General features: G+C 36.8%; 1 protein-coding gene and 1 non-coding gene across 2 annotated transcripts in view; both read right to left on the minus strand.

Annotated features, from left to right (window-relative positions):
* Positions 1-26,117, minus strand: part of GABRB1 (gamma-aminobutyric acid type A receptor subunit beta1) — a 381,935-nt gene that overhangs the window by 126,518 nt on the left and 229,300 nt on the right. The window lies entirely within an intron of this gene.
* LOC136307174 (small nucleolar RNA SNORA73 family) lies at positions 130-334 on the minus strand. Its single transcript, XR_010725846.1, has one exon. It is a non-coding gene; the product is annotated as a small nucleolar RNA SNORA73 family (small nucleolar RNA).

Genomic DNA, 26,117 nt, shown 5'->3' on the forward strand with positions numbered 1-26,117 from the left:
ATTATATTTTATTTACGCAGGACTATTTAGCTCCTTAACTTAGATTAGTCCTCTGCCTTTTTTTCTTTCCAGACATTGACATATTTGAAGAATTCAGGTGAGATATCTTTTTTTTTTCTTTTTTCTGAAGAATGTTTTCTGCATGGTTTGTCTCCTCAGTCATTATCCACAGGACTCAGAGCAGCTGTAGGAATATGCAGGCGCAGACTCAGGGCCCGGCTTTCTCTCCAACGTTGTGGAAAGGACTGTACATCATGGGGCAGAGCCCTATGCTTCCCTTTGCCACCTGGACAGAGCCCCAGGGAGAGTGACCTCCTGGGGGTATCCACATTGGTCAGGTGAGATATCTTGTAGGTTGTCTCACAATCTGGATTAATTTTATCAAAGTTAGATTCATTTAACATGCTTGGTAAGATTATTACTTAGAGCAGGGGTCCCCAAACTTTTTACACAGGGGGCCAGATCACTGTTCCTCAGACCATTGGAGGGCCAGACTATAAAAAAACTATGAACAAATCCCTATGCACACTGCACAGATCTTATTTTAAAGTATAAAAAACAAAATGGGAACAAATACAATATTTAAAATAAAGAACAAGTAAATTTAAATCAACCAACTGACCAGTATTTCAATGGGAACTATGCTCCTCTCACTGACCACCAATGAAAGAGGTGCTCCTTCCGGAAGTGCGGCGGGGGCGGATAAATGGCCTCAGGGGGCCGCATGTGGCCCACGGGCCGTAGTTTGGGGACCCCTGACTTAGAGGATATGATTACCCCGTACTGCTTCAAACCAAAAGGTAGTTGGCATACGTTACATTAATATTTGTGATGTTAAGTGAGATAACTTGGTTAAGGTATTGTCTACCTCTCACTTTATCTAAATCATGTAATTTATCATTTGCACCAATTTTTTTCATCTGGATTCAACTCCACTGAATCCTTCTAAAGTAGACATTGTTTCTTGGAACACTCTAAACCAGGGGTCTCAAACTCGTGGCCCGCCCACCAATTTTGTGCGGCCTGCAGACTAATCAAACTTCATGGATTAGTCTGCGGGCCAGTCTGCGGCCACACAAAATTGGTGGGCGGGCCGCGAGTTTGAGACCCCTGCTCTAAACCAATTGCTGGCTTTTCCTTTCCAATATGGGGAACTTCAATTCTTCTAAGAGTGTCAGTGAGATATAGAAAGTCTGTTGGGGGCTTTTAGAAATGATTCTGTGTTCTCAATAATAGGATCTGATAACATTGGCACTGTTCCTCCTTCACTTTCTTCTTACTGGGTCAAATGTAAATATGGTTAAAAAGCAAAAGGAGTTGCACAGAAATTGGTTTTATAACCTTCACTGTGTTGCTAAACCAATGTCCCTGGCCATCTACTTTTAGACTTCATTGTTTGAGAAAGACAGATTCACTTTTGTTTAGACTTAAGTCATTTCTCTATTTCTTGCAAGCTGAATGCATTCTAACTTATTGACTCCACCATTGTGAAGAGCACTAAATTGGTGGGAACAACTTGACAAGCCACCTTTGTATTTTGATCAGATAGTAAAAGACAATGTAGCATGGCTGTCTGAGACTCATGGTTGTCAGCCTCAGTCATGCTCTCAATCCAATTCTATATCCCTTTAGGTATTTTTGATGACTTCTCCTTCCTATTGAACTCAAGCAACTATTCTGAATTTTCTTTATTCTTATTAAGTTTTTTAGATGATAACCATCACATATAGGGTATATTATAACAGATAACCCCAACAAGAAAAATGTAATCCTCTTCCCTTCACCTACACTGTTTATATACCCATCTGTACCTTTCTATTTGAAGTTAAAACCTCAACTGTTTTGACAATCCTATCCCCTCTCGCCAAATCAGGCTGTTAATCAATCAATTACCAATCCTGTCTTTCATATCTTCTACTTGCTTCTTGCTGAGCAATTTCCTTCACTATACCTTATGAATATGTTCAAGACTTTGCAATATAAACAGATATACAAATAAACAATAACAAATAGCAACAATAAAATTCTTCTCTTGGCCATACTCCCTCTTCTAGCTTGTGCCTTCTCTTGTTCCTTTTCTTCTTGAAGTTGTGTCTACATGCTTATTTTACCACAAAGGTCAGTGACTGCACTTAGCCTTCTGTACTCAGAGATCATCATTGACTGTCAAACTGTCAAATTCAATGGCCATCTTTCAGTTCTTACCTTACTGAATGTCTCTAAAGCACAAGACACTGTCAATGACCTGCTGCTTCATAATACTTAATTTTCTTGGTTTACACTCTACTGCTCTTCTTTTGTTTGTTTCTTTCTCTTTCTTTGACTACCTTGTTTCTTCCTTTTTAATGGATTTCCTTTGATTTATTAATCTCTTAAACAATGGTATTGCTATATTAACCAATAGTGGCTATAATTCCACCAACACCAACAGATTCTTGGCTGTGGACCTACAGAAGTGATAAGCTCAGCAGAAACAACACATTTCTATTGACTTTTTCCCCCCAGTTTCCATTTGTTGTTTCACAGTGGCTGCTAGAGGTATCTACTTGCTCAGATTCCCCTGTAATACCCAACTTGTCTACTCAGACTATTGCTCCAGGACACCTCTTTAGAGATTGTTCTCTGATGCTCCAGAATCCCCATCTGGACTGTAACTTTCCAGGTTCTTCCCAAATGGAGCAAGGTCTTATTTCTTAAATAAATATCTCTTTCCACATATTCATGATAACCCTGTTTATGCTCTGACACCACCACTTACCTAGAAATTTATGTAAGAGAAAAAGAAACGTAGCTTTTATTTCAGGCAGTGTGTTTCTGATACATGAGTCTAACTGTGTCTTTGTTAATTCAGAGAAGATCATTAAGGGTTCTGTTTTGAACAGAATTGATTTTGAGTTGCCTACTGACTTTGAAGTGGAGCTTTTAAATAAGCAGGTGAATAATCAATTCTGGAGATAACAGAGAGGTCAGAGTTAGGGATAGAAATTTGAGAATAACCAGTATATATGATATGTAGATAATATTTCAAGCCATGTAACTGGCTGTAGATAAAAAAAAATGTTCAGGATTGAAGGGGAATCCAACATTTATAGATCTGGCAGAGGACACACACAAAAAAGGCAGTAAAAACGATTGAGAAGTATTCAGTCAGTTAGAAAGAAGTAGTTAGGTGTCAGGGTGTGACATCCTCAGAGCAAGGAAATATAATGCTTTAAGAAACAGAGTTTGAGTCAAATGTTCCTTGGAGATCTAGTAAGATGAAGATTGATAACTTTCAACTGAAATTAATAAGGTGGGGTTTCATGGATCACCTTGACTATTAGAGTGGTGGGGAGGATACCCTGAAGAAGTGGAGGTTACTCTTCCAGTGACTTTGACATAAAGACTAGGATGCTAGCTGAAGTGTGCTGGGTCAAAATGGATACTATAGCATGTTTGTGTGCTGTAAGGAAGAGTCAAGAAGAAAAAGGGGAATTTGATGATGCAAGAAAGAAAGGCAGTAATTGTAGGAACAAAGTCCTTGAGTAGTCAGAGAGTATGGAAGCTAATACACAGGTAGAATCTTTGGCCTTAGAACACTAAAGCAGGCTCAGTTCATTTGCCATAACTGGGTGTCAATCTATGTAGGGGTATTTTCAGAGGTTTGGTAGATTTGCCTCTGGTAGAAAATTGTAATAGTTTTCTTCTGACTGTTTCTTCTTTATTACCAAGGTATTGGCAAGAACAGTTGCTAAAAGTGAGAAGATGGGGTGGGTAGTGAAGACTTGAGAAAAGAAGAAAAAACGTGAAATCATCTCAGCACATTGAAGAGTCAATTGATTAAGAAAATGTAGGATTGCTGGATAGTGTGGAGGGCACATTTGTAATTTGCTTAACTGCCACTCTTAGGGTTTTTTCTCAGTCATGTTTTATTATTTGTACAGAAAAGGGATAATTGCTTATTTTATTATTATTATTATTTTTAATGAGAGAAACAGAGATAGACCAGAAGGGAAAGAAATGAGGAGCATCAATTCTTTGTTGTGGCACCTTAGTTGTTCATTGATTGCTTCCTCATATGTACCTTGACTGAGGGACTCCAGCCAAGTCAGTGACACCTTGCTCAAGCCAGTGACCTTGGGCTCAGCCAGTGACCTTTGGCTCAAGCCAGTGACCTTGGGCTTCAAGCCATTGATCTTGGGCTCAAGCAGTGACCATGGTATCATGTTTATGATCCCATGCTTAAGCCGCATGAGCCTGCAATCAAGCTGGATGAGCCTGCACTCAAACTGGTGACCTTGCGATTCTGAACCCGAGTCCTCTGCATCCCATGCTGATGCTCTATCCACTGTGCCACTGCCTGGTCAGGCAAGGAATAATTGCTTTTAATCAGAGTTGGATACTTCTCAAGAAAATATTATGAGGCAGGGACAAGGGAGTTGAATATATATGTAAATGAATGATCCTAGTGATGTACAATGGATTCTAAGCTCAGTAAGGGGGAACTGAGCTTATTGTTGGGAGGTGGGTCAATGAATTTGAAAGTCAATGGGATTTATACGTTACTGCAGGGTTTTTGTTGAAAAGTGGGAGGGATTAGAGAAATATGAGATCGCAGATTCTGTGAGCCAGTAGAGGAAAACTATAAGAAGTTTGATGTCCTCCAATAACACTTTCAACAGTGGCAACTGATAAAGTCCTGAAACCAGGCTGTTGTTATAAACTCCATTGTTTCCCAAACTATAGTTGTTTGTATCATATCATCCTAATTTTTGTCAAATAAAAATATTAATAATAATAGTGATAATGAATATGTATTGAGTATTTGTTATATGTGATACTATTTGAAGCATTAACCAATTTAATGCTTAACAATACTAGGTAAATACTATTATTATATTCATTTTATAGATAAAGTAACTGAAGCACAGCACATTTAAATAACTTATCTCAGGTCACTTGATCCTAGAGAGTCTGGCTGTGTCTCTCTTAAGCAGCACATACAGCCTCTTAATATTTGTACCATTGTGTCGTAATTTTTTCATCGTTTTCCTGTAGTAGTAGACATTATATGAATACCTTTTTAAATTAAAAAGGTATTTTTATGAGAAAAGGTATTTAAAATAAAGACAATTTTATTATAAATAACAAAAGATAAGTATAAGTAGTCATAAAATGTAAAACAATATTATTAATTTCTAGCTAAGCATAGCTGCACGCCAGAGTCTCTGGGAGAAGGCTTGCTCTCTCTGTGTTACAAAGAAGATTAGCAATAGTCTGAGGGAGATAAAAGCCTTGTGCCAGTTGGGAAGAATTAGGAAAGATTTTGAAATGGACCAAAAAGATAACCCTTCTATGTTATCTCAGCTTTTCACTGTTCTTTGAGTTAAATTGCAGAAAATAATGATAATACAAATCATACTTATCCATAGAAATAAAAATTAGTTGTGTCAAGTGAATTGAAACTGATTATTGCCCTGTGAATAGACCCATTTTGCATCTATTTGGAATTTTATTTCAACATTTCTCATTTGTCTAGATGTGTGGTATCCTTTGAACTTCTTTTGATATTATAGCTATATCTTACTAGGTCTTTTATTAGCCAGTGAGTTTAGTCTTTCACACATATGTTCATTTCATATTGGTATGAGAGTCATAATTTTACTTTTTAAAAAACTTATCTTTCAATGCACCACACAAAAACATCTTTTCCCTGTTTGTTATCAGAAGAATGAGTAAAGATTTGCAAAGGGAATAATTTCCTCACTGTGTGACTCAATACTATTAAATATTATTGCCATTTAATACCCCTTAGAATTTACTCTCTAGACAAAATTTATCTAGTATAACACCACTCTTAATATGCATCTCACACTTTGGCCACACCACACTAGATTACTATTTCTCTAGCTTGACTGCTTATTGCAGTTACCTGAGGAATTAAAAAGCTGCATCTACAACAACTGATTATTCATAGTTGTGATCTTCAAGAGCATAGAGTTGAATACAGTACAAAAGTCCTCAAAATATGAAGAGTAGAGTTACCATATGACCCAGAAATTCCCTTTCTGGATACACCATACATTAGAAAACATTTATTCATAAAGATATATGTACTCCTATGTTCATTGCAGCATTATTCACTGTGGTCAAGACATGGAAATAGCCAAAGGATCCTTTGATAGATGATTAGATAAAAAGATGTGGTATATAATGTAATACTACTCAACCATAATATAGAATACTGCCATTTGTGAAAACATGGGTGTATCTTGAGAAGATCATGCCAAGTGAAATAAGGCAGATGAAAAATGTCAAGTACCATATGATTACACTCATATGTAAGATATAAAACTGAAAGCAACAAACAAAAAAATTAGAAAAGACTAACAAACCAATGAAAACTTATTGACGCAGACAAAAGTATGATGGTTACCAAGGGAAAATGGGTTGGGAGAGAGGATGAAGAAAGTAAGGGGGTCAAATATATGGTGATGGAAGGAGACTTAACTTTGAGTGGTGAGCACACAATGCAATATACAGATGATGTATTACAAGATTGTACAAATGAAACTATATCATTTTATTAACTAATGTTATCCCAATAACTTTAACAAAATTAAAAAAGATTTGTATAGTTTAAAAGAGGAAAGATAAAATCAGTTAAAATATATGTATGAGCTAGGATCTATAAGGGTTTTTTTTTTGTTTTTTTGTTTTTTTGTATTTTTCTGAAGCTGGAAACAGGGAGGCAGTCAGACAGACTCCCGCATGCACCCAACCGGGATCCACCCAGCACGCCCATCTGGGGCATTGCTTTGTTGCAACCAGAGCCATTCTAGTGCCTGAGGCAGAGGCCATGTAGCCATCCCCAGCTCCCGGGCGGCCAACTTTGCTCCAGTGGAGCCCTGGCTGCAGGAGGGGAAGAGAGAGACAGAGAGGAAGGAGAGGGGGAGGGGTGGAGAAGCAGATGGGTGCTTCTCCTGTGTGCCCTGGCCGAGAATCGAACCCGGGACTTCTGCACACCAGGCTGATGCTCTACCACTGAGCCAACCAGCCAGGGCCAATAAGGGTCTTATAAACTGCTAGAAGGGGACTCAATCCAGGTTAATGGGATGAGGAAAGCTTCCTGGAGGTGGGTAGAGTTAGGGCAAAGAGCAGTGAGACAGGCAGTGCTGTATGAGAAATAAGAGTGCACTGTGCAAGGGTCTAAGTCACAAGAGAATGCATGCTTTTGGAGAACTGAAGCAGTGTGTAATTAGAAAATAAATTTTGATATAACACTTGAAGACAGGTCTGAGAAGTGGGTTAAAAAAGCCTTTGTTGCCAGTGACTTTCAAACTTTTCTTTAACTTGACTCTTTAAGACAACTTACATTTAACTTTAACTCAGTACAACATACAGGGAATATTTATGAAAAGATTCATGAGGCAACATTTACCTTAAATACTTAGAATTTACTTTGAGTCTATTCTATTTCTATTCTATTCTATTCTATTCTATTCTATTCTATTCTATTCTATTCTATTCTATTCATTTGTAAAAATGCCTGTGACCACCCACAAAATTGATTTCACTCTTTAATGAGTGGCTACAGATTGAATATCATTGGATTTTATTTGTCTATTTACTAAACTAAGGAACTTGGATGATCCTGAAATGTTTAAGGGTGGAAGTGACTTGATACTTAAATTTTCAATATTTGTCTACTGAGTGACTGATTGACTGATTAAACCCATCATTCATCCATCCATCCATCCCAGAGGAAGAAAGTGAAATAAAGTTTTTTCTATGTTCAGATCATGCTTCAGTTGGTTTCCCAAGCGATTCAGAAGAGAAGATGCAAATAGGAGTAATGAATAATGAAAACAAGCAATATAGTACTCAGGGCTCTGGCTGAAGGAACACAAGTACAGCTTGTGCTTGTTGACCCCCAGAGGCCATCTCTAATGAGCAGTGAGATAGTTTATCTAAGTCACAAATTGTCACCATAGCTTCTGTTTCCTTAGAAACAGGGCAACTGGTGAAACTCTTGGCTCTAAAAACCACGGTAAAATATCCAGTAGCCAGATGGTCTGGCAATCGTAATTGTCATGCCTTTGTGAGCATTTATCATGAATTGGCAATCACAGCAGAAAAGAAATTCTTTCAAGTGAGAGTTGAACAGAAATGGAAAAGTGTGACCAGCAGGGGTCTGTAGGTAATTGGCAATGAGGTGCAGGCAAAAGGCAGAAACCTGGGGATTGAAACTCCACCCAGTCCAACAATTCCCACTTTACTTCTGTTGTCACTGTTCCTTCTGCTTTCTCACCTACTGAGCACAGCGCTAGGAAATAAACGCTGTTTCCATCCTCACAGTGCCTAAGAACAAGTGGAATTTTTGAGCACATTTAAATACCTCTTCAAGGAAATAATTTTTTTTTATATATCCCCTGCAAATAGAACATGCTAATCACCACTATCCAAGAGAGAGAATGATGTAAGTATTTTATTATCCCATGGAATATACTTCAGAGATTTTGGTTCTTCGTCAATGCCACCACTATTGGTAAGGTACTTACTAGACAATTATACCTGAACTTTGCCATCTTATAAAACACTAAAGCAGTAACAATAATAATTTTGAGTGATTAAGTGTTTACTGTATTCCAGTCACTGTACTAAACACTTAACCTTATGAAAGCTGGTATGAGGTAGGTATTAATATTATTACCATTTTATAAATGAAGAATGTGAGGTTTAGAGAGTTATTTAATCTGGTTATGGTTACAGCCAGTAATTTAAATGCAGGTGGGATAGAGCCTGTGCTTTCAGCCACTAAACAGCTTTACCAATTGTCCCCAAATATAAAGTCATAAAATACAGTAACTTTAGAGTAGTGCTTTGTAAACTTTTTGTATCATGGACCCTCTCCATAGTCAAGTTAAACCTAAGAATGCCTTCTCAGAAAGTGTATAGGTGCAAAAAGTTAAAAAAAGAATTATAAAGGAAAATAATTATTTTGAAATACAGTTAACAAAATTTAAAAAATATAGTAATATATATGCTTCCTTAATAACATCTTGAATAAGATCAGACAGTGGGTCAAATAACTACCATAGTTCTGAAGTAGTAATTAGAGTAATTTACCCTAATATTCAGTGATACATTTAAATATGTTCAATAACTGGAATTAGATATATAAATCTGATATATTGGAGCTTTCTATTGGTTAAAAGTCACAAGTACTAATAATTCACTAATGCCTGTTGCCTACATTTATCATGTAGAGAAATATTAAATTTCTGATAGAGGTTAGTGAAAATAAATATGTAAATGTTTCCCATTCAAACTCAAGAACATCTAGAATCCTATACATCCCTTTTGGGGTTTCATGAATTTCAGAATAGGAGCCATGATTCTCTACCTGGGCCCATTGTGACTCTCTTCTCTAGGCCATGGGACTTTTGGTAATATCTTGAGACACTTTTGGTTGTCAGTTCAGGGTGATATAGTGATATAATACTGGCTTTTAGTGGGTGGAGGCCAAAGATGCCATTAAATATTTTATGATGTTCAGGATAAGGCCATAGAACAAAGTATTATCTAGCTAAAAACATCAGTAATGTCAACATTAAAAAACCCTGCTTTATAGCAAGAAAATTTGGGTTGAGTTCAAATGCTGACACTCATAATCTGAGTGATCTTGGAAAATATTTCACTTTTGGATTTTGGTTTCTAGATTTGTTAAATGAGGTTATTAAGATCACAGGGCTTTTGTGAGGATAAAATAAATGGTATAAAAATGTAGAGTAAAATAATGCATCACACAAGTTGTTTTCAAACTATATTGTTTTGAGTCCCTGGATTAGAAAGTCATTAAGGGAATTTTTCATGACTGATGGGAAAACTACAAGGTCAGAATTTCAGGCATTAAACCTACACTTTAAGCTTTTTATTTATTATATAAATTAATCTTTTGTGAAAGATTAAAAAAAAACCTCTCTGCTGCTCAATATAATGCTATACAAATGTTATTTTAAGTATGTCATGATAACCAAACACAAGAAAAGGATTCTGACCTCTTTATTGCTTAGCATTTAATCCCTTGAAAGCCCATGTTATTGAAGAGGTTAAGTTATTTTTTTATTTTTATTTTTATTTTATTTTATTTTTTAAATAAATTTTTATTAATGTTAATGGGATGACATTAATAAATCAGGGTACTTATATTCAAAGAAAACATGTCTAGGTTATCTTGTCATTAAATTATGTTGCATACCCCTTGCCCAGAGTCAGATTGTCCTCCATCACCCTCTATCTAGTTCTCTGTGCCCCTCCCCCTCCCCCTAACTCTCTCCCTCCCTCCCTCCTGCATCCTCCCTCCCCCCACCCCTGGTAACCACCACACTCTTGTCCATGTCTCTTAGTCTCGTTTTTATGTTCCACCAATGTATGGAATCATGTAGTTCTTGTTTTTTTCTGATTTACTTATTTCACTCCATATAATGTTATCAAGATCCCACCATTTTGCTGTAAATGATCTGATGTCATCATTTCTTATGGCTGAGTAGTATTCCATAGTGTATATGTGCCACATCTTCTTTATCCAGTCTTCTATTGAAGGGCTTTTTGGTTGTTTCCATGTCTTGGCCACTGTGAACAGTGCTGCAATGAACATGGGGCTACATGTGTCTTTACGTATCAATGTTTCTGAGGTTTTGGGGTATATACCCAGTAGAGGGATTGCTGGGTCATAAAGTAGTTCTATTTTCAGTTTTTTGAGGAACCACCATACTTTCTTCCATAATGGTTGTACTACTTTACAGTCCCACCAACAGTGGATGAGAGTTCGAAGGGGTTAAGTTAGCTAGCATTACTTTTGTTCAAAGTTTGAACACATGAACTTGAGGAGAAACATACGCACTCAATTTGTTTCCACATGTCATATTTCAGAGATTATTTTTTCTATACAAGCATTGAAACCACATCAAATAAAAATAGTAAGACATTCATTTTCCAAAACCACCTTTTCTCCTATTGCTCTCACAGAACAGAACTTGTTCTTTCTCAGTTTCATGCATATGGTAATCAGTTTGCTTTCCTTTGAACTAGATAATTGTAAGAATCACAGAATACTCAAAGCCTGTCCATGTATATTTATGTTCACTAATACAGTTACACAAGGGATCAGCAGAAATACTACTGGTTCTGTTGGTTTAAATTAAATTCCTTAATCAATCCCCTGAGAAGTGTTATCCAGGAGGTAACTGCTGAATGTGCATGAATCTTTTATGTGCTTCATTTTATAACAGTTTCTGGTATGCCTGCAAATGAAATTTTGCACAACAAAAATGATATGCTGACATCAGACAAGGCATCTAGTGGTTTCCTCATCTTGAAAAACAAATTACACAGGATTGGTCCAGCAGAACACAGATAAAGTTTTCTTCATTTAAACTTCCCTCTCTTCACTGCCATTAAAAGTAACAGAAGTTACCTACTTCTACTTCTGCATGCCAAGACTTCATTATTATTTAGTTCCCAAAATAACCTATGAAGTCAGAACTATTGTTGTCATTTACTTTATCAACAAGGAAGCCATGGCTCAGAAAGAATGAGTAATTTCTCCAAATCACTTAGCTCATAAGTAACTGAAGAAAGTTAAGAATCAAGATCGATCTATCTTCCTTCCTTCCTTCCTTCCTTCCTTCCTTCCTTCCTTCCTTCCTTCCTTCCTTCCTTCCTTCCTTCCTTCCTTCCTTCTCTCTCTCTCTCTCTCTCTTTCTTTCTTTCTTTCTTTTTTGTTCAAAATTATATGCTATTCCACTTACTTTTATCTTCTTCAATTACTTTCTTCAGTGTCCTAATTTTCTGAGTACAGGTCTTTTACATCCTTGGTTAAATTTATTCCTAGGTATTTTATTTATTTATTTTTGATGTGATTGTAAATAAGATTATTTTTTTAGTTTCCATTTCTGATAGTTCACTATTGGCATATAAAAATGCAACTGACTTCTGAATATTTATTTTGTATCCTGCTACTTTACTGAATTCAGTCATATTACCCAAAGCAATCTATAAATTCAATGCAATTCCTATCAAGATACTAATGACATATTTCACAGAACTAGAACAAATATTCCAAAAATTTATATGAAAGCACAAAAGACCCCTAAAAGTCACAGCAATTTTGAAAAAGAAGAGTAAAGTTAGAGTAATTGCATTACCTGATATCAAACTATACTACAAGGCCATGGCAATCAAAATAGCATGGTACTGGCATAAAAACAAACATATAGATCAATGGAACAGAATAGAGAGTCCAGAAATAAACCCATACCTTATGGTCAACTAATACATGAGAAAGAAGGCAAGAACATAAAGTGGGGTAAAAACAGTCTATCCATAAATCTCGTTAGGAAAATTAGATCAGTGCAAAAAAAAATCAAACTAGACCACCTTTTTACATTAAACACAAGAATAAATTCAAATGGATTAATGCCTTAAATGTAAGACTTGAAACCATAAAAATTCTAGAGGAAAATATAAGCAATAAAATTTTGGACATTCCTCATAATGATATATTTTTGTGATATATCTTCTTGGGAAAGGAAAAGAAAAAAATAAATGGAATTATGTCAAACCACAAATTTTTCACACAAGAAAGGAAACCATCAGCAAAATTAAAAATCAATCATTAAATGAGAACATATTAACCAATAATACATCTGATAAAGGGTTAATATCCAAAATTTTAAAGAATTTATACAACTCAACCCCCCCAAAAAAACCCCCAATAAACCATCCAATTAAAATATGGGCAAAAACCTGAATAGATACTTCTCAGACTTAGAGGACATAAGATGACCAATAGACATGAAAGATGCTCAACGTCACTAATCATCAGAGAAGTGCAAAGTAAAAGCACAATGAAATATCACACCTGTCAGAATGACTATCATCAATAATTCAACAAACAAGTGTTGATGAGGACATGGAGAAAAAGGAAACTTCGTGCACTGTTGGTGGGTTGCAGATTCGTGCAGCCCCTGTGAAAAACGGGGTGGAGTTTTCTCAGAAATATTAAAAATGGAACTGCTTTATAATTCAACTATTCAACATTTAAGATTATATCCTAAGAAATCTGAAACACTAATTCCAAAAATATATACACTCTTGTGTTTATTGCAGTGTTATTTACAATAGTCAAGATTTGGAGGAAGCCCAAGTGCTCATCAGTAGATGAGTATATAAAAAAGTTGTGGTATATTTACATGGTGAAATACTACTTAGCCATAAAAAAAAATAAATGTTACCTTTTGGGACAGCATAGATGAACCTGGAGAGTATTGTGCTAAGTGAAATAATCCAGTCAGAGAAAGATAAGTACTATAAAACTTTCACTTAAATGTGGAATCTAGTGAACAAAATAAACTAACAAACAAAATAAAAAGAGATATAGATACAGAGAAGAGACTGAAAGCTGTCAGAGGGGTGGGAGGTTGAAAGGGTGAAACAGTTGAAGGGATTAAGAAAAAAATAACTCATAGACAACAATATGATGATTACCTGAAAGAAAGGAAGGTAGAAGCAAGTAGAAGAGGATAAAGAGGGGGTAAATAAAAATGGTGATGGAAGACTTGACTTTGAGGGGTGGAGCACACACTACAATATACAGATGATGTATTGTAGAACTGTACTTTTGAAATCTATATAATTTTATTAACCAATGTCACCTCAATAAATTAAATAAAATTTTCTTTAAAAATGTATATGGTCTTGACTACTGCTAGAGAATTTATTTATTTATTTTATTAATTTTTAATTTATTGTGTTTACATGGATTCAAGTGTCTCACTGAATATAACTCCCCCACTCCTCACCCCTGTGTATCTCCCTCCCCACTTCCCTCTAGGATTTGCTTTCCTGTTATCTGTATTTCTGTGTTACGTATGTATAGATTCACTATCCCTTTACCTTCTCTGATCCCATCCTCTCATCCCTCTTTCCTCTGATAGCTGTCCCTCTGGTCCCTGTGACCCTGCCTCTGCCTCTATTCTATTCCTCAGTTCACTTTGTTCATTTGATTCCACATATACAGGTATGTGAGATCATATGATATTTTTCTTTCTCTGCCTGGCTTATTTCACTTAGCATAATAATCTCCAGGTCTATCATGCTGTCACAAAAGGTAAGATTTCCTTCTTTTTCACATCTGCATAGTATTTCACACCTTCATGTACCACTGCTTTTTAATCCACTTGTCCAATGATGGACACTTGGGCTGTTTCCAGATCTTGGCTATTATAAACAGTGCTGCAATAAACATGGGGGTGCATATCTTCTTTTGAATCAGTACTTGGGATTCTTAGGACATATTCCTAAAAGTGGGATAGCTAGGTCAAAAGGCAGATCCATTTTTAATTTTTTGAGCAAATCCCATACAGTTCTCCACAGTGGCTGCACAAGTCTGCATTCCCACCAACAGTGCAGGAGGGTTCCCTTTTCTCACACCGTAGCCAGCCCTTATTGTGTATTGTTTTATTAATGAGCGCCATTCTGACAGGTTGTGAGGTAACATGTCTTTGTGGTTTTAATTTGCATTTCTGTGATGATTAGTGACTTTAAACATTTTTTCATTTGCCTATTGGTCATTTGTATGTCCTCTTTGAAGAAGTGTTTATTCAGATCTTTTTCCCATTTTTTAACTGGATTGTTTACCTTTCTGGTGTTGAGTTTTAGAAGTTCTTTTTAAATTTTGATTATTAACCCCTTATCAGATGTATTGGTGAATATGTTCTCCCATTGTGTGGGTTGTCTTTTTATTTTGTTCATGGTGTCTCTTGCTGTGCAAAAGCTCTTTATTTTGATATAGTCCCATTTGTTTATCCTGTCCTTTATTTCACTTGTCTGTGGAGATAAATCGGCCAAAATATTGCTACAATATTCCTTAATTTCTCTTTCAGAGAGTTTATTGTTGGTGTATAAAAATGCTACTGGTTTCTGAATATTAATTTTATATCGTGCCACCTTGCCGAATTCATTTATCAGGTCTAGTAGTTTTTTGATTGAGACTTTAGGGTTTTCTATGTACAGTATAATGTCATCAGCAAATAATGATAGTTTTACTTCTTTTTTTCCAATTTGGATGCCTTTGATTTTTTCTTCTTGTTTGATCGCTGTGGCTAGGACTTCCAGAACTATGTTGAATAAGAGTGGTGAAAGGGGGCACCCCTGCCTTGTTTCTGATCTTAAGGGATTTCTTTTATTTTTTTCCCATTGAGTATGGTATTGACCATGGGATTGTCATAGATAGCCTTTATCATGTTGAGGTAGGTTCCCTGTATTCCCACTTTGCTGAGAGTTTTGATGACAAGTGGGTGCTGAATTTTATCAAATGCTTTTTGTGCATCTATTGATATTATCATGTGATTTTTATCCTTCCTTTTGTTTATGTGATGAATCACATTGATTGATTTGCAAATATTGTACCAACCTTGTCTTCCCAAAATAAATCCCACTTGATCATGATGTATGATTTTTTTCATGTATTGATAGATCTGGTTTGCTAATATTTTGTTGAGAATTTTAGCATCTATGTTCATCAGAATATTGGCCTATAGTTTTCTTTCTTTGTAGAGTCTATACCTGGTTTTAGAATGAGGATTATGCTTGTCTCAAAAAAGAGCTTGGAAGTCTTTTCTCCTCTTGAATTTTTTGAAATAGCTTGAGAAGATAAGTTATTTCTTCTTTGAATATTTGGTAAATTTGCTTGTGAAGCAATCTGGTCCAGGGACTTTTATTTGCTGGGAGTGTTCTGATAATTGTTTTAATTACATTTGTTGTAATCGGTCTGTTTGGGGTTTCTGATTCTTCCAGATTGAGTTTTGGAAGATTATATGTTTCCAGGAATTTACCCATTTTGCCTAGGTTATCCAATTTTTTGGCATACAGATCTTCATAGTAGTTTCTTACTATCCTTTGTATTTCTGTGGTGTCAGTTGTTATTTCACCACATTCATTTCTAATTTTATTTATTTGAGTATTATCTCTTTTTGTCTTGATGAGTCTATGAGTCTGGTTAAAGGTTCATCAATCTTGTTTACCTTTTCAAAACACCAGCTCTTGGTTTCATTGATCTGTATTGTATTTTTAGCCCCTATGTCATTTATTTCTGCTGTGATCTTTATTAATTCCTTCCTTTTACTTCCTTTGGGCTTTACTTGTTGTTCTTTTTCTAGTTCTTTTAGGTGTATGGTTAAGTTTTTTTATATAAATTTTTATTAATTTTAATGGAGTGACATCAATAAATCAGGGTACATATGTTCAAAGAAAACATGTTCAGGTTATCTTGTCCTTCAATTATGTTGCATACCTATCACCCAAAGTCAGATTGTCCTCTGCCGCCTTCTATCTAGTTTTCTTTGTGCCCCTCCCCCTCCCTATTTCCCTCTTCCTCACTCTCCTCCCCAACCCCCCCCCATTCGTAACCACCACACTCTTGTCCATGTCTTTTAGTCTCGTTTTTATGTCCCACCTATGTATGGAATTATACAGTTCTTAGTTTTTTCTGATTTACTTATTTCACTCCATATAATGTTATCAAGATCCAACCATTTTGTTGTAAATGATTTGATGTCATCATTTCTCATGGTTGAGTAGTATTCCATAGTGTATATGTGCCACATCTTCTTTATCCAGTCATCTATTGAAGGACTTTTTGGTTGTTTCCATGTCTTGGCCACTGTGAACAATGCTGCAATGAACATGGGGATACATGTGTCTTTACATATCAATGTTTCTGAGTTTTGGGGGTATATACCCAGTAGAGGGATTGCTGGGTAATAAGGTAGTTCTATTTTCAGTTTTTTGAGGAACCACCATACTTTCTTCCATAATGGTTGTACTACTTTACATTCCCACCAATAGTGAATGAGGGTTTCTTTTTCTCCACAGCCTCTCCAACACTTGCTATTACCTGTCTTGTTGGTAATCGCTAATCTAACAGGTGTGAGGTGGTATCTCATTATAGTTTTGATTTGTATTTTTCTAATAACTAATGAAGATGAGCATCTTTTCATATATCTGTTGGCCATTTGTATTTCTTCCTGGGAGAAGTGTCTATTCATGTCCTCTTCCCATTTTCTTTATTGGATTGTTTGTTTTTTTGTTGTTGAGTTTTATGAGTTCTTTGTATATTTTGGATATTAGGTCCTTCTCTGAGCTGTTGTTTGAAAATATTATTTCCCATTTAGTTGGCTATCTGTTTATTTTGTTTTCAGTTTCTCTTGCTGAGCAAAAACTTCTTAGTCTGATGTAGTCCCATTCATTTATCTTTGCCTTCACTTCTCTTGCCTTTGGAGTCAAATTCATAAAATGCTCTTTAAAATCAAGGTCCATGAGTTTTGTACCCATGTTTTCTTCTATGTACTTTATTGTTTCACATCTTATATTTAGGTCTTTCATCGATTTCAAATTAATTTTAGTACAAGGGGACAAACTGTCGTTGAGTTTCATTCTTTTGCATGTGGTTTTCCAGTTTTCCAAGCACCATTTGTTGAAGAGGCTTTCTTTTCTCCATTGTGTGTTGTTGGCCCCTTTATTGAAAATTACTTGACCATATATATGTGGTGTTATTTCAGGACTTTCTTTTCTGTTCCATTGGTCTGAGTGTCTATTTTTCTGCCAATACCATGCTGTTTTGATTGTCATGGCTCTATAATATAATTTGAAGTCAGGTATTGTAATGCCCCTTCATTCTTTTTCTTTTGATTGCTTTGGCTATTTAGGGTTTTTTTTATAGTTCCATCTATATAAATCTGATGATTTTTTGTTCCATTTCTTTAAAAAATGTCATTGGAATTTTGATGTGAATTGCATTAAATTTGTATATTGCTTTGGGTAATATGGCCTTTTTGATTATATTTATTTTTTCTATCCAAGAACAAGGAATATTTTTCCATTTCATTGTATCTCTTTCGATTTCCCTTAACAATGCTTTGTAGTTTTTGTTATGTAGGTCTTTTACATTCTTTGTTATGTTTATTCTTAGGTATTTTATTTTTTTTGTTGCAATTGTGAAGGGGATTATTTTTTTCAGTTCGTTTTCTAATGTTTCATTGTTGGCATATAGAAAGGCTATGGACTTTTGTATATTAATTTTGTATCTTGCAACCTTACTGTATTGGTTTATTGCAGGGGTCCCCAAACTTTTTACACAGGGGGCCAGTTCACTGTCCCTCATACCATTGGAGGACCGGACTATAAAAATAACTATGAACAAATCCCTGTGCACACTGCACATATCTTATTTTAAAGTAAAAAACAAAACAGGAACAAATACAATATTTAAAATAAAGAACAAGTAAATTTAAATCAACAAACTGACCAGTATTTCAATGGGAACTATGGGCCTGCTTTTGCCTAATGAGATGGTCAATGTCTGGTTCCATATTTGTCACTGCTAGCTGTAACAAGTGATATGACGTGCTTCCAGAGCTGTGATACGTGCGTCCTGCATCACTGGAAGTAGTACTGTACGTGAGCAATGCCGTGCTTTGTGGCGCTGCCACATACAGTACTCATTGACCACCAATGAAAAAGATGCCCTTTCCTAAAGTGCAACGGGGGCCAGATAAATGGCATCAGAGGGTCACATGTGGCCTGCTGGCTGTAATTTGGGGACCCGTGGTTTATTGTTTCCAGTAATCTTTTTGTGGAGTCTTTGGGGTTTTTGATGTATAGGATCATATCATTTGCAAAAAGTGCTGCCTACAAGAAACACATCAAAGCAACAAGGATAAAAGCAAATTCAAAGTAAAAGGCTGAAAAACAATACTCCAAGCATATAACATCCAGAAAGAAAGGAGGTGTAGCAATACTAATATCTAATAATGCTGACTACAAGACAGCAAAAGTAATCAGAGACAAAAATGATCATTTCATAATGATTAAGGTGACACTGGATCAAGAAGACATAACAATTCTTAATATATATGCACCAAACCAAGGAGCACCATAATATATAAGACAGCTACTTATTGACCTAAATACAAAAACTGACAAAAACACAATCATATTTGGAGACCTCAGTACACCGCTGACGGCTCTAGATTGTTCATCCAAACAGAAAATCAATAAAGATATATTGGCCTTAAACGAAATACTAGAGCAACTGGATATGATAGACATCTACAGGACATTTCATCCCAAAGCAACAGAGTATAACTTTTTCTCTAGTGTACATGGAACATTCTCAAGAACTGACCATATGTTGGGTCACAAAAATAACATCAGCAAATTCAGAAAAATTGAAGTTGTACCAAATATATTTTCTGATCATAAAGCCTTGAAACTAGAATTCAACTGCAAAAAAGAGGGAAAAAACCCCACAAAAATGTGGAAACTAAACAATTTACTTTTAAAAAATGAATGAGTCAAAGAAGAAATAAGCACAGAGATCAAAAGATACATACAGACAAATGAAAATGACAGTATGACATATCAGAATCTTTGGGATGCAGCATAAGTAGTAATAAGAAGGAAGTTCATATCACTTCAGGCCTATATAAACAAACAAGAGAGAGCCCAAGTAAACCACTTAACTTCACACCTTAAGGAACTAGAAAAAGAAGAACAAAGACAACCAAAAACCAGCCGAAGAAAGGAAATAATAAAAATCAGCAGAAATATTTGAAATAGAGAACGAAAAACTAGAGAAAAAATTAATAAAACAAGGAGCTGGTTCTTTGAAAAGATCAAGAAAATTGACAAACCCTTGGCAAGACTCACCAAGGAAAAAAGAAAAAGGACTTATATAAACAAAATTCAAAATGAAAGAAGAGAAATCACCACAGATATCATAGATATACAAAGAATTATTGTAGAATAGTATGAAAAACTACATGCCACCAAATTCAACAATCTAGAAGAAATGGATAAATTCCTAGAACAATACAACCTTCCTAGACTGAGTCATGAAGAAGCAGAAAGCCTAAACAGACCAATTAGCAGGGAGGAAATAGAAAAAACCATTAAAAACCTCCCCAAAAATAAATGTCCAGGCCCAGGTGGTTATACTAGTGAATTCTATCAAACATTTAAAGAAGACTTGGTTCCTATTCTACTCAAAGGGTTAAGTTGTTTATTTGAGTTTTTTCTTGTTTCTTAAGGTATGCCTGTAATGCTATGAACTTCCCTCTTAGGACTGCTTTTGCTGTGTCCCATAAAATTTAAGTTTTATGTTCATTTTTATTTGTTTCAAGGAAATTTTTGATTTTTTCCTTGATCTCTTTGTTAACCCATTCATTATTTAATAACATGCTATTTAGTCATCAAGTGTTTGTATGTTTTTCAGGTTTTCTATTGTAGTTGATTTCTAGTTTCATGACATTGTGATCAGAGAAGATGCTTGATATCATTTCAATCTTCTAAAATTTATTTAGGCTTGTTTTGTTTTCTAACATGTGGTCTATCCTAGAGAATGTACTGTGAGCACTTGAACAGAATGTATATTCTGCTGCTTTGGGGTGAAAGGTTCTGAAGATATTTATTAATCCAGTTGATCTAGTATGTTATTTAAGACTGCTGTTTCTTTGTTAATTTTCTGTCTGGGGGATCTATCTATTAATGTTAATGGGGTATTAAATTCCCCTACTAGTACAGTATTGCTGTTTATTTTGCCCTTTATGTCCATCAAAATCTGCAGTATATATAAAGGTGGTCCTATATTGGTTGCATAGATATTTACAATGGTTATATCCTCTTCTTGGATTGCTCCATTTATCACTATGTACTGACCTTCTTTATCCCTTACTATAGCCTTTGCTTTAAAGTCTATTTTGTCAGATATAAGTATTGCTACCCCAGCTTTTTTTTTTTCTCCATTTCTATTTGGGTGAAATACTTTTTTCCATCCCTTCACTTTTAGTCTATGTGTATCTTTTGTTTTGAGGTGGGTCTCCTGTAGAGCATATGTATGAAACCTGTTTTCTTTTCCATGAAGCTACCCTATGTCTTTTGATTGGAACATTTAATCCATTTACATTTAAGGTTACTATTGATATGTAGTTGTTTATTGCCATTTTATTCTTTAAATCTATAATCCTTTTTTTCTCAATTTTTTTTCTTTCCTCTTTTTACAGTAGGTCCCTAAACATTTCTTGCAGTACTGGTTTGGTTGTAATGAATTAATGAATTCCTTGATGTTTTTTTTTTCTCAGAAGCTTTTTATTTCTCCTTCAATTTTAAATGATAGCCTTGCTGGATAAAGAAGTTTTGGTTGTAGTTTCTTACTTTGCATCACTTTGAATATTTCTTTCCAATCCCTTCTGGCCTCAAGTGTTTCTGTTGAGAAGTCGAATGTCATCCTTATTGGGGTTCCTCTGTAGGTAATTAACTGCTTTTCTCTTGTAGCTTTTAGTATTCTTTCTTTACCTCTTAACTTTGACACTTTAATTATGATGTGTCTTGCTGTAGACCTCCTTGGATTCCTCTTTAGTGGATCTCTCTGTGCTTCTTGAACTTGTGGGACTTTTTCCTTCATCAATTTAGGAAAATTTTCAGCTATGATTTCTTCAAACAGATTCTGTATTCCTTGTTTGTTCTCTTCTCCTTTAGGAACCCCTATGATGTGGATGTTGTTTCTCTTCATGTTGTCATCGAGCTTTCTTAGAGTTTCCTCACACTTTTTAAGCCTCTTTTCTTTTTGTTGCTCTGCTTCATGCTTTTGTTTATCTTGTCCTCTAAATAGCTGATTTGATCCTCTGTTTTAACCAGCCTGCTATTAATTCCTTCTAGTGCAGTCTTCATTTCTGATATTGTATTTGTCATTTCCGACTGAGTATTTTTTATGATTTCAGTGTTCTTTTTGATCCTTTCTATCTCTTTATTTAGGTGCTCATTATGTACATCCATTGTTGCTCTAAGATCTTTGATCATCCTAAAAATCATTGTTTTAAACTCTGCATCTGGTATTTTGATTACTTCCATCTCATTCAGTTCTTTTTCTGGAAATTTCTCTTGTTACTTCATTTGGGTTGCATTTCTCTGTCTGCCCATTTTGTCTGTGTATTAGGTAGTGCTATCTGACTTTGAAATTTTTGTGTTTTTTTTTTTCAGAGACAGAGAGAAAATCAGAGAGAGGAATAGATAGGAACAGACAGACAGGAACAAAGAGAGATGAGAAGCATCAATCATCAGTTTTTCATTGCTATTGTGACACCTTAGTTGTTCATTGATTGCTTTCTCATATGTGCCTTGACCATGGGCCTTCAGCAGACTGAGTAATCCCTTGCTCAAGCCAGTGACATTGGGTCCAAGCTGGTGAACTTTGCTCAAACCAGATGAGCCTGCACTCAAGCTGGCGACCTCAGGGTCTTGAACCTGGGTCTTCCACATCCTAGTCCGATGCTCCATCCCCTGTGCCACTGCCTGGTCAAGCTTTTTGTGTGGTTTTAATGAAGAAGATGGGTTTGGTGGTACTGTCCTCCAAGCCACTTATTTTCTTATTTCTAGGAATGCTTCTTGAAGGTATTATTTTCCCACTTGTTTTATGTGAGTATTAGATGCAGTTGCTCTTTTCTTGGGTACTTTTATCCCTTCAGGCTGGCTGGCTCTAAGGATCAACCTTGATTATGTGTATTGTACACTGTGCAATGTCTGTCCTGTTGGGCATATTTATTTTCCACAGTGTCTAGTGCCTGCTAGACTCCACCTTTGAGTGTGCTGCTTGTGTAGGTAGTTGAATCTAGGGTTGATGTTGTCTGCCGTGCACTACCAGTGGTGTTGGCTCTAGTTCTTTTGGGTTGGCTTCAGCTGTTGTTTATAACTTGCTGTGGGCTACCAGCCTGCAGCTACTGCACTTTTTGCCTCTTGTGTCTGCATTTTCTCTATCTGGGTACTGTGGGACAGGCGCATCTTTGTATAAGGATCATCTTCCTCCTGCTTAGAGATGACAACAGCTCTCTAAAAGCCTAAGCTCTGTAATTGTCTCTACTTTTCAGCTGCTCCTCCTCCTCTTGCAGCTGCCTGGGCTTCCCACAGTCTTCTGTAGTAAGACTGTAGTGTGGGCTCAGATTGGCCTCATCCTACCAACCCCTCTACAGGTTGCACATTTCGTGGGTTAGGGAAGCTGAGGTTGTGAATACAACATTTGTCGAACCCCCTACTTCAGGAGTCTCTTGGGCAGAAGCTCAGTACAGGGCGTGTGGCCCCTACTCCAGAGCTTGATCACTGAGCCACTGCTGGATACTCAAATTTTATTTCTCCCCAACAAGTTGAATAGCAGTTTGAGACTGAGAGTGGCTGACAGTTTTCTCTGCAGAAGTTCTTTCAGCTATTGAGACCCTGGTCCCAGGAAGGAAGACTGAGAGAGTCCTCTCCTAGGGGCTGACTGTGCCCCTCCAAAAAGTAGCTAAGCTCCTCTACTGGATCCAATAATAGACTCATAGGGACCCACACTTTAAATGCCCATGCTCCAAGCCTCTCTCCCTTTTCCCTGTGGAATCTAGCCTAGCAAGACAGGATATCCAGCACCCAGGCTGGCTGACTGTGAAGCTCCACCCTATCCAATGCATATGAGCCACTGTGCTGGTGCTGATCATAAAGAGTGAAACTTGCCTCAGCTGGGCCCAATGTAAGGAGCTTTCCTTAGGATACTGCTCTAGCAAGGGCTATTAGGTCCTGAACCGGTGCTTCCTTCAGGTGGCCCCTGGGTGTGCCAGCTCTGGGCCTCCCAAGCAGGAACCCAGAGCAGACCAGTGGGAGACACTGCCTGTGACTGGCCCTCAGCAACCTTCTTGGAGCTACAAGAAATGCAGAGTTTGTGGCTGCCTTTGCTGGGCCCAGGTGTACATGGAAATACAAAGCTGCATACCTAGGCTGGCTTTTTCCCACTCTGGGCCTGGGGGAAAGTCAGCTCAAATGGCCATGTTTTCCTGATTCTCGCCTCCTGCAGCCTCTGTCTGCTGGCTGCTTGTTGGGCTAAGCCTCTGAAAAAAAGCTCTGCTAGAGTCTAGAGTTTGCAGCAATTCAGTGACTAGGAAGGGTGGTGGGTGTGGCTTCGCCCCTTGGCCCCAGGTGTCAGTCTGTCTAGATTTTTTTTCACAGACCTTAGTAGGGTGTGGCCCCAGGAATCTTGTGGGTGTGGCCTCTGAGACCCAAAGGTGTGGTTGGCCCCCTCTCTGGACAGTTTCAGCAGTCTCTTGTTAGGTGGAAACACCAGTCATAGACTGGAGAGAGTGTGTGAGGGGGAGCTCTGGTCTCGGTCTGAACACCAGAAAACTGAGTTGCTGACATGCCCCCTGCTTCCTGGCCTCTCAGAATGACCCCTTGCCATCCCTGGGCTGGGAGAAACTCCCAAGGGCAAAGCAGCTGCTTTTCCCCAGGCACATGCCTCTCAGAGGGGATTGCTCCACCCATGAAAGATGGCAAGTGCAGTACTGGAGAATGATTCAGCACAGGGGTTCCCGTGGCCATCCCCCACAGTATCTGCTAGAGACTTTCTTAATCTAACCCTTCACCCAGTACCTGTCCAGGCAATGTGGTGATTTTTTAAGCACTTCATTTGCAAATGAACTAAGGGTGGGATTAGTTACAAAGAGCCACTCTGGCATGCTTGCTTCTCTGACTCTCTAACCAATGTTAACTGGCTGTCAGTGTAGAGGAGAAAAATAAGTTGGACCTATCATTTGTGGCTTTCTTCCTTCCATGATTTATCGACTTGTACCCTGAAGCCCTCCCTCACTCCTTTGCCCAGGTGGTTAGATGTGAACCCCTCATCGGCTTAAAAAAAAGTTAAAATAGATCCGAGCTTCAAAGGTGTCAAAATTTAGCTGCTGGACTTTTCAAAGGCTTTATTTCAAGTACAACATGAAAACAGTTTGAAAACAGACTTAATCTAATCATTGACCTTTTTTCCTCAATTGAAAAAGCCATCTCCTTTAGCCATGGGATGGCCATTTGGACAATAAAGAAGTTCAAAAAGAAAGGTTTCCCAAGCTCCATACAGCAAGTATAGTTAGCCAGCAGTGTAGGTGATGAGACACCATGGCCCTCATGAACGTGCGTGGAAAAAGCCCATGCTTTACGTTCTCCATCTCATGGTTCGTTGATAAGAATTCTGCATCTAGAGCAGATGGTGTACTCTCTTTAAATTTCCTGCAGGAGCAATGCCTGACTATGCGCCTAAGACATTGTTCAGCTCCTCATTTGGTTTACTTGTGGGTAGAAGCGACCTTCTCCACATGCTGGAATGGAGCATTGGGGTCATGTGACACTTATAAGAGTGAGGGTGTGTGGAGAAAAGAGCTCTTTATTTAGGCAACATGCGTAACCTAAACTGGCTTGCTATATCTAACAATTCATGGACAACCAATAAAAATAATCCCTTTCTTTCACGGATACTTTATATTTCTTATGTGTTCAATAAAGTGTTCTCTAATAATTATAAGATTCCCAGAGGGAGGGTTCCAAGTCTATGAATGGGTCTTATATTGACTGAAGTAATTTAAATACTAATTGTGAAAACAACTAACACATATGGAATTCTTAACTACATGACTGACACTGTGCTTAACATTTTATATACATTGTTAATAATCTGCATAAATCCCTATAATATTATGTTGTTTTTAATCTTTAGTTTACAGATGAAGAAACTGAGCTTTAGCAAGGTTAAATGAACTTGGCGGAGGTCAGAAAACTGTCAAGAAGTGCAATTTGAATTTGATCCAGGTACTCCTAGCAGAGCAAGAAGGAAAAAAAAGAACAATGAAGATGAGGACATATAGTAAAGGGAGATGGAGGGAGCATTCATCCATTTTTCCTGAGGAGAAACAAATCTATTTATGCATGTATGCACATGTGTTCACATATGTGTATGGGTGTAGGTATGTGCAGAGGGAGTATATCTTTAATATATTTGTGTGTATATACATACACATATATATGGAGAGAGAAAAAAAATCTAGAGAGAGAGACAATCACTTCAGTATTTGGGTGTATATCTAAGGTTTACCTTCAAAGAAATTTAATCTTCTATGAGTGGTAATATCAATCTCAATACTAATATAATAACTGGCATATATACTGAGGCTGGATGGGATGCCTTGATCTGTATTCTCTTATATAATGATCTTTTCAATTGTCTGACTCTG

This window comes from Saccopteryx bilineata, chromosome 5 (assembly GCF_036850765.1).
Source record: "Saccopteryx bilineata isolate mSacBil1 chromosome 5, mSacBil1_pri_phased_curated, whole genome shotgun sequence".
Classification (NCBI taxonomy): Eukaryota; Metazoa; Chordata; class Mammalia; order Chiroptera; family Emballonuridae; genus Saccopteryx; species Saccopteryx bilineata.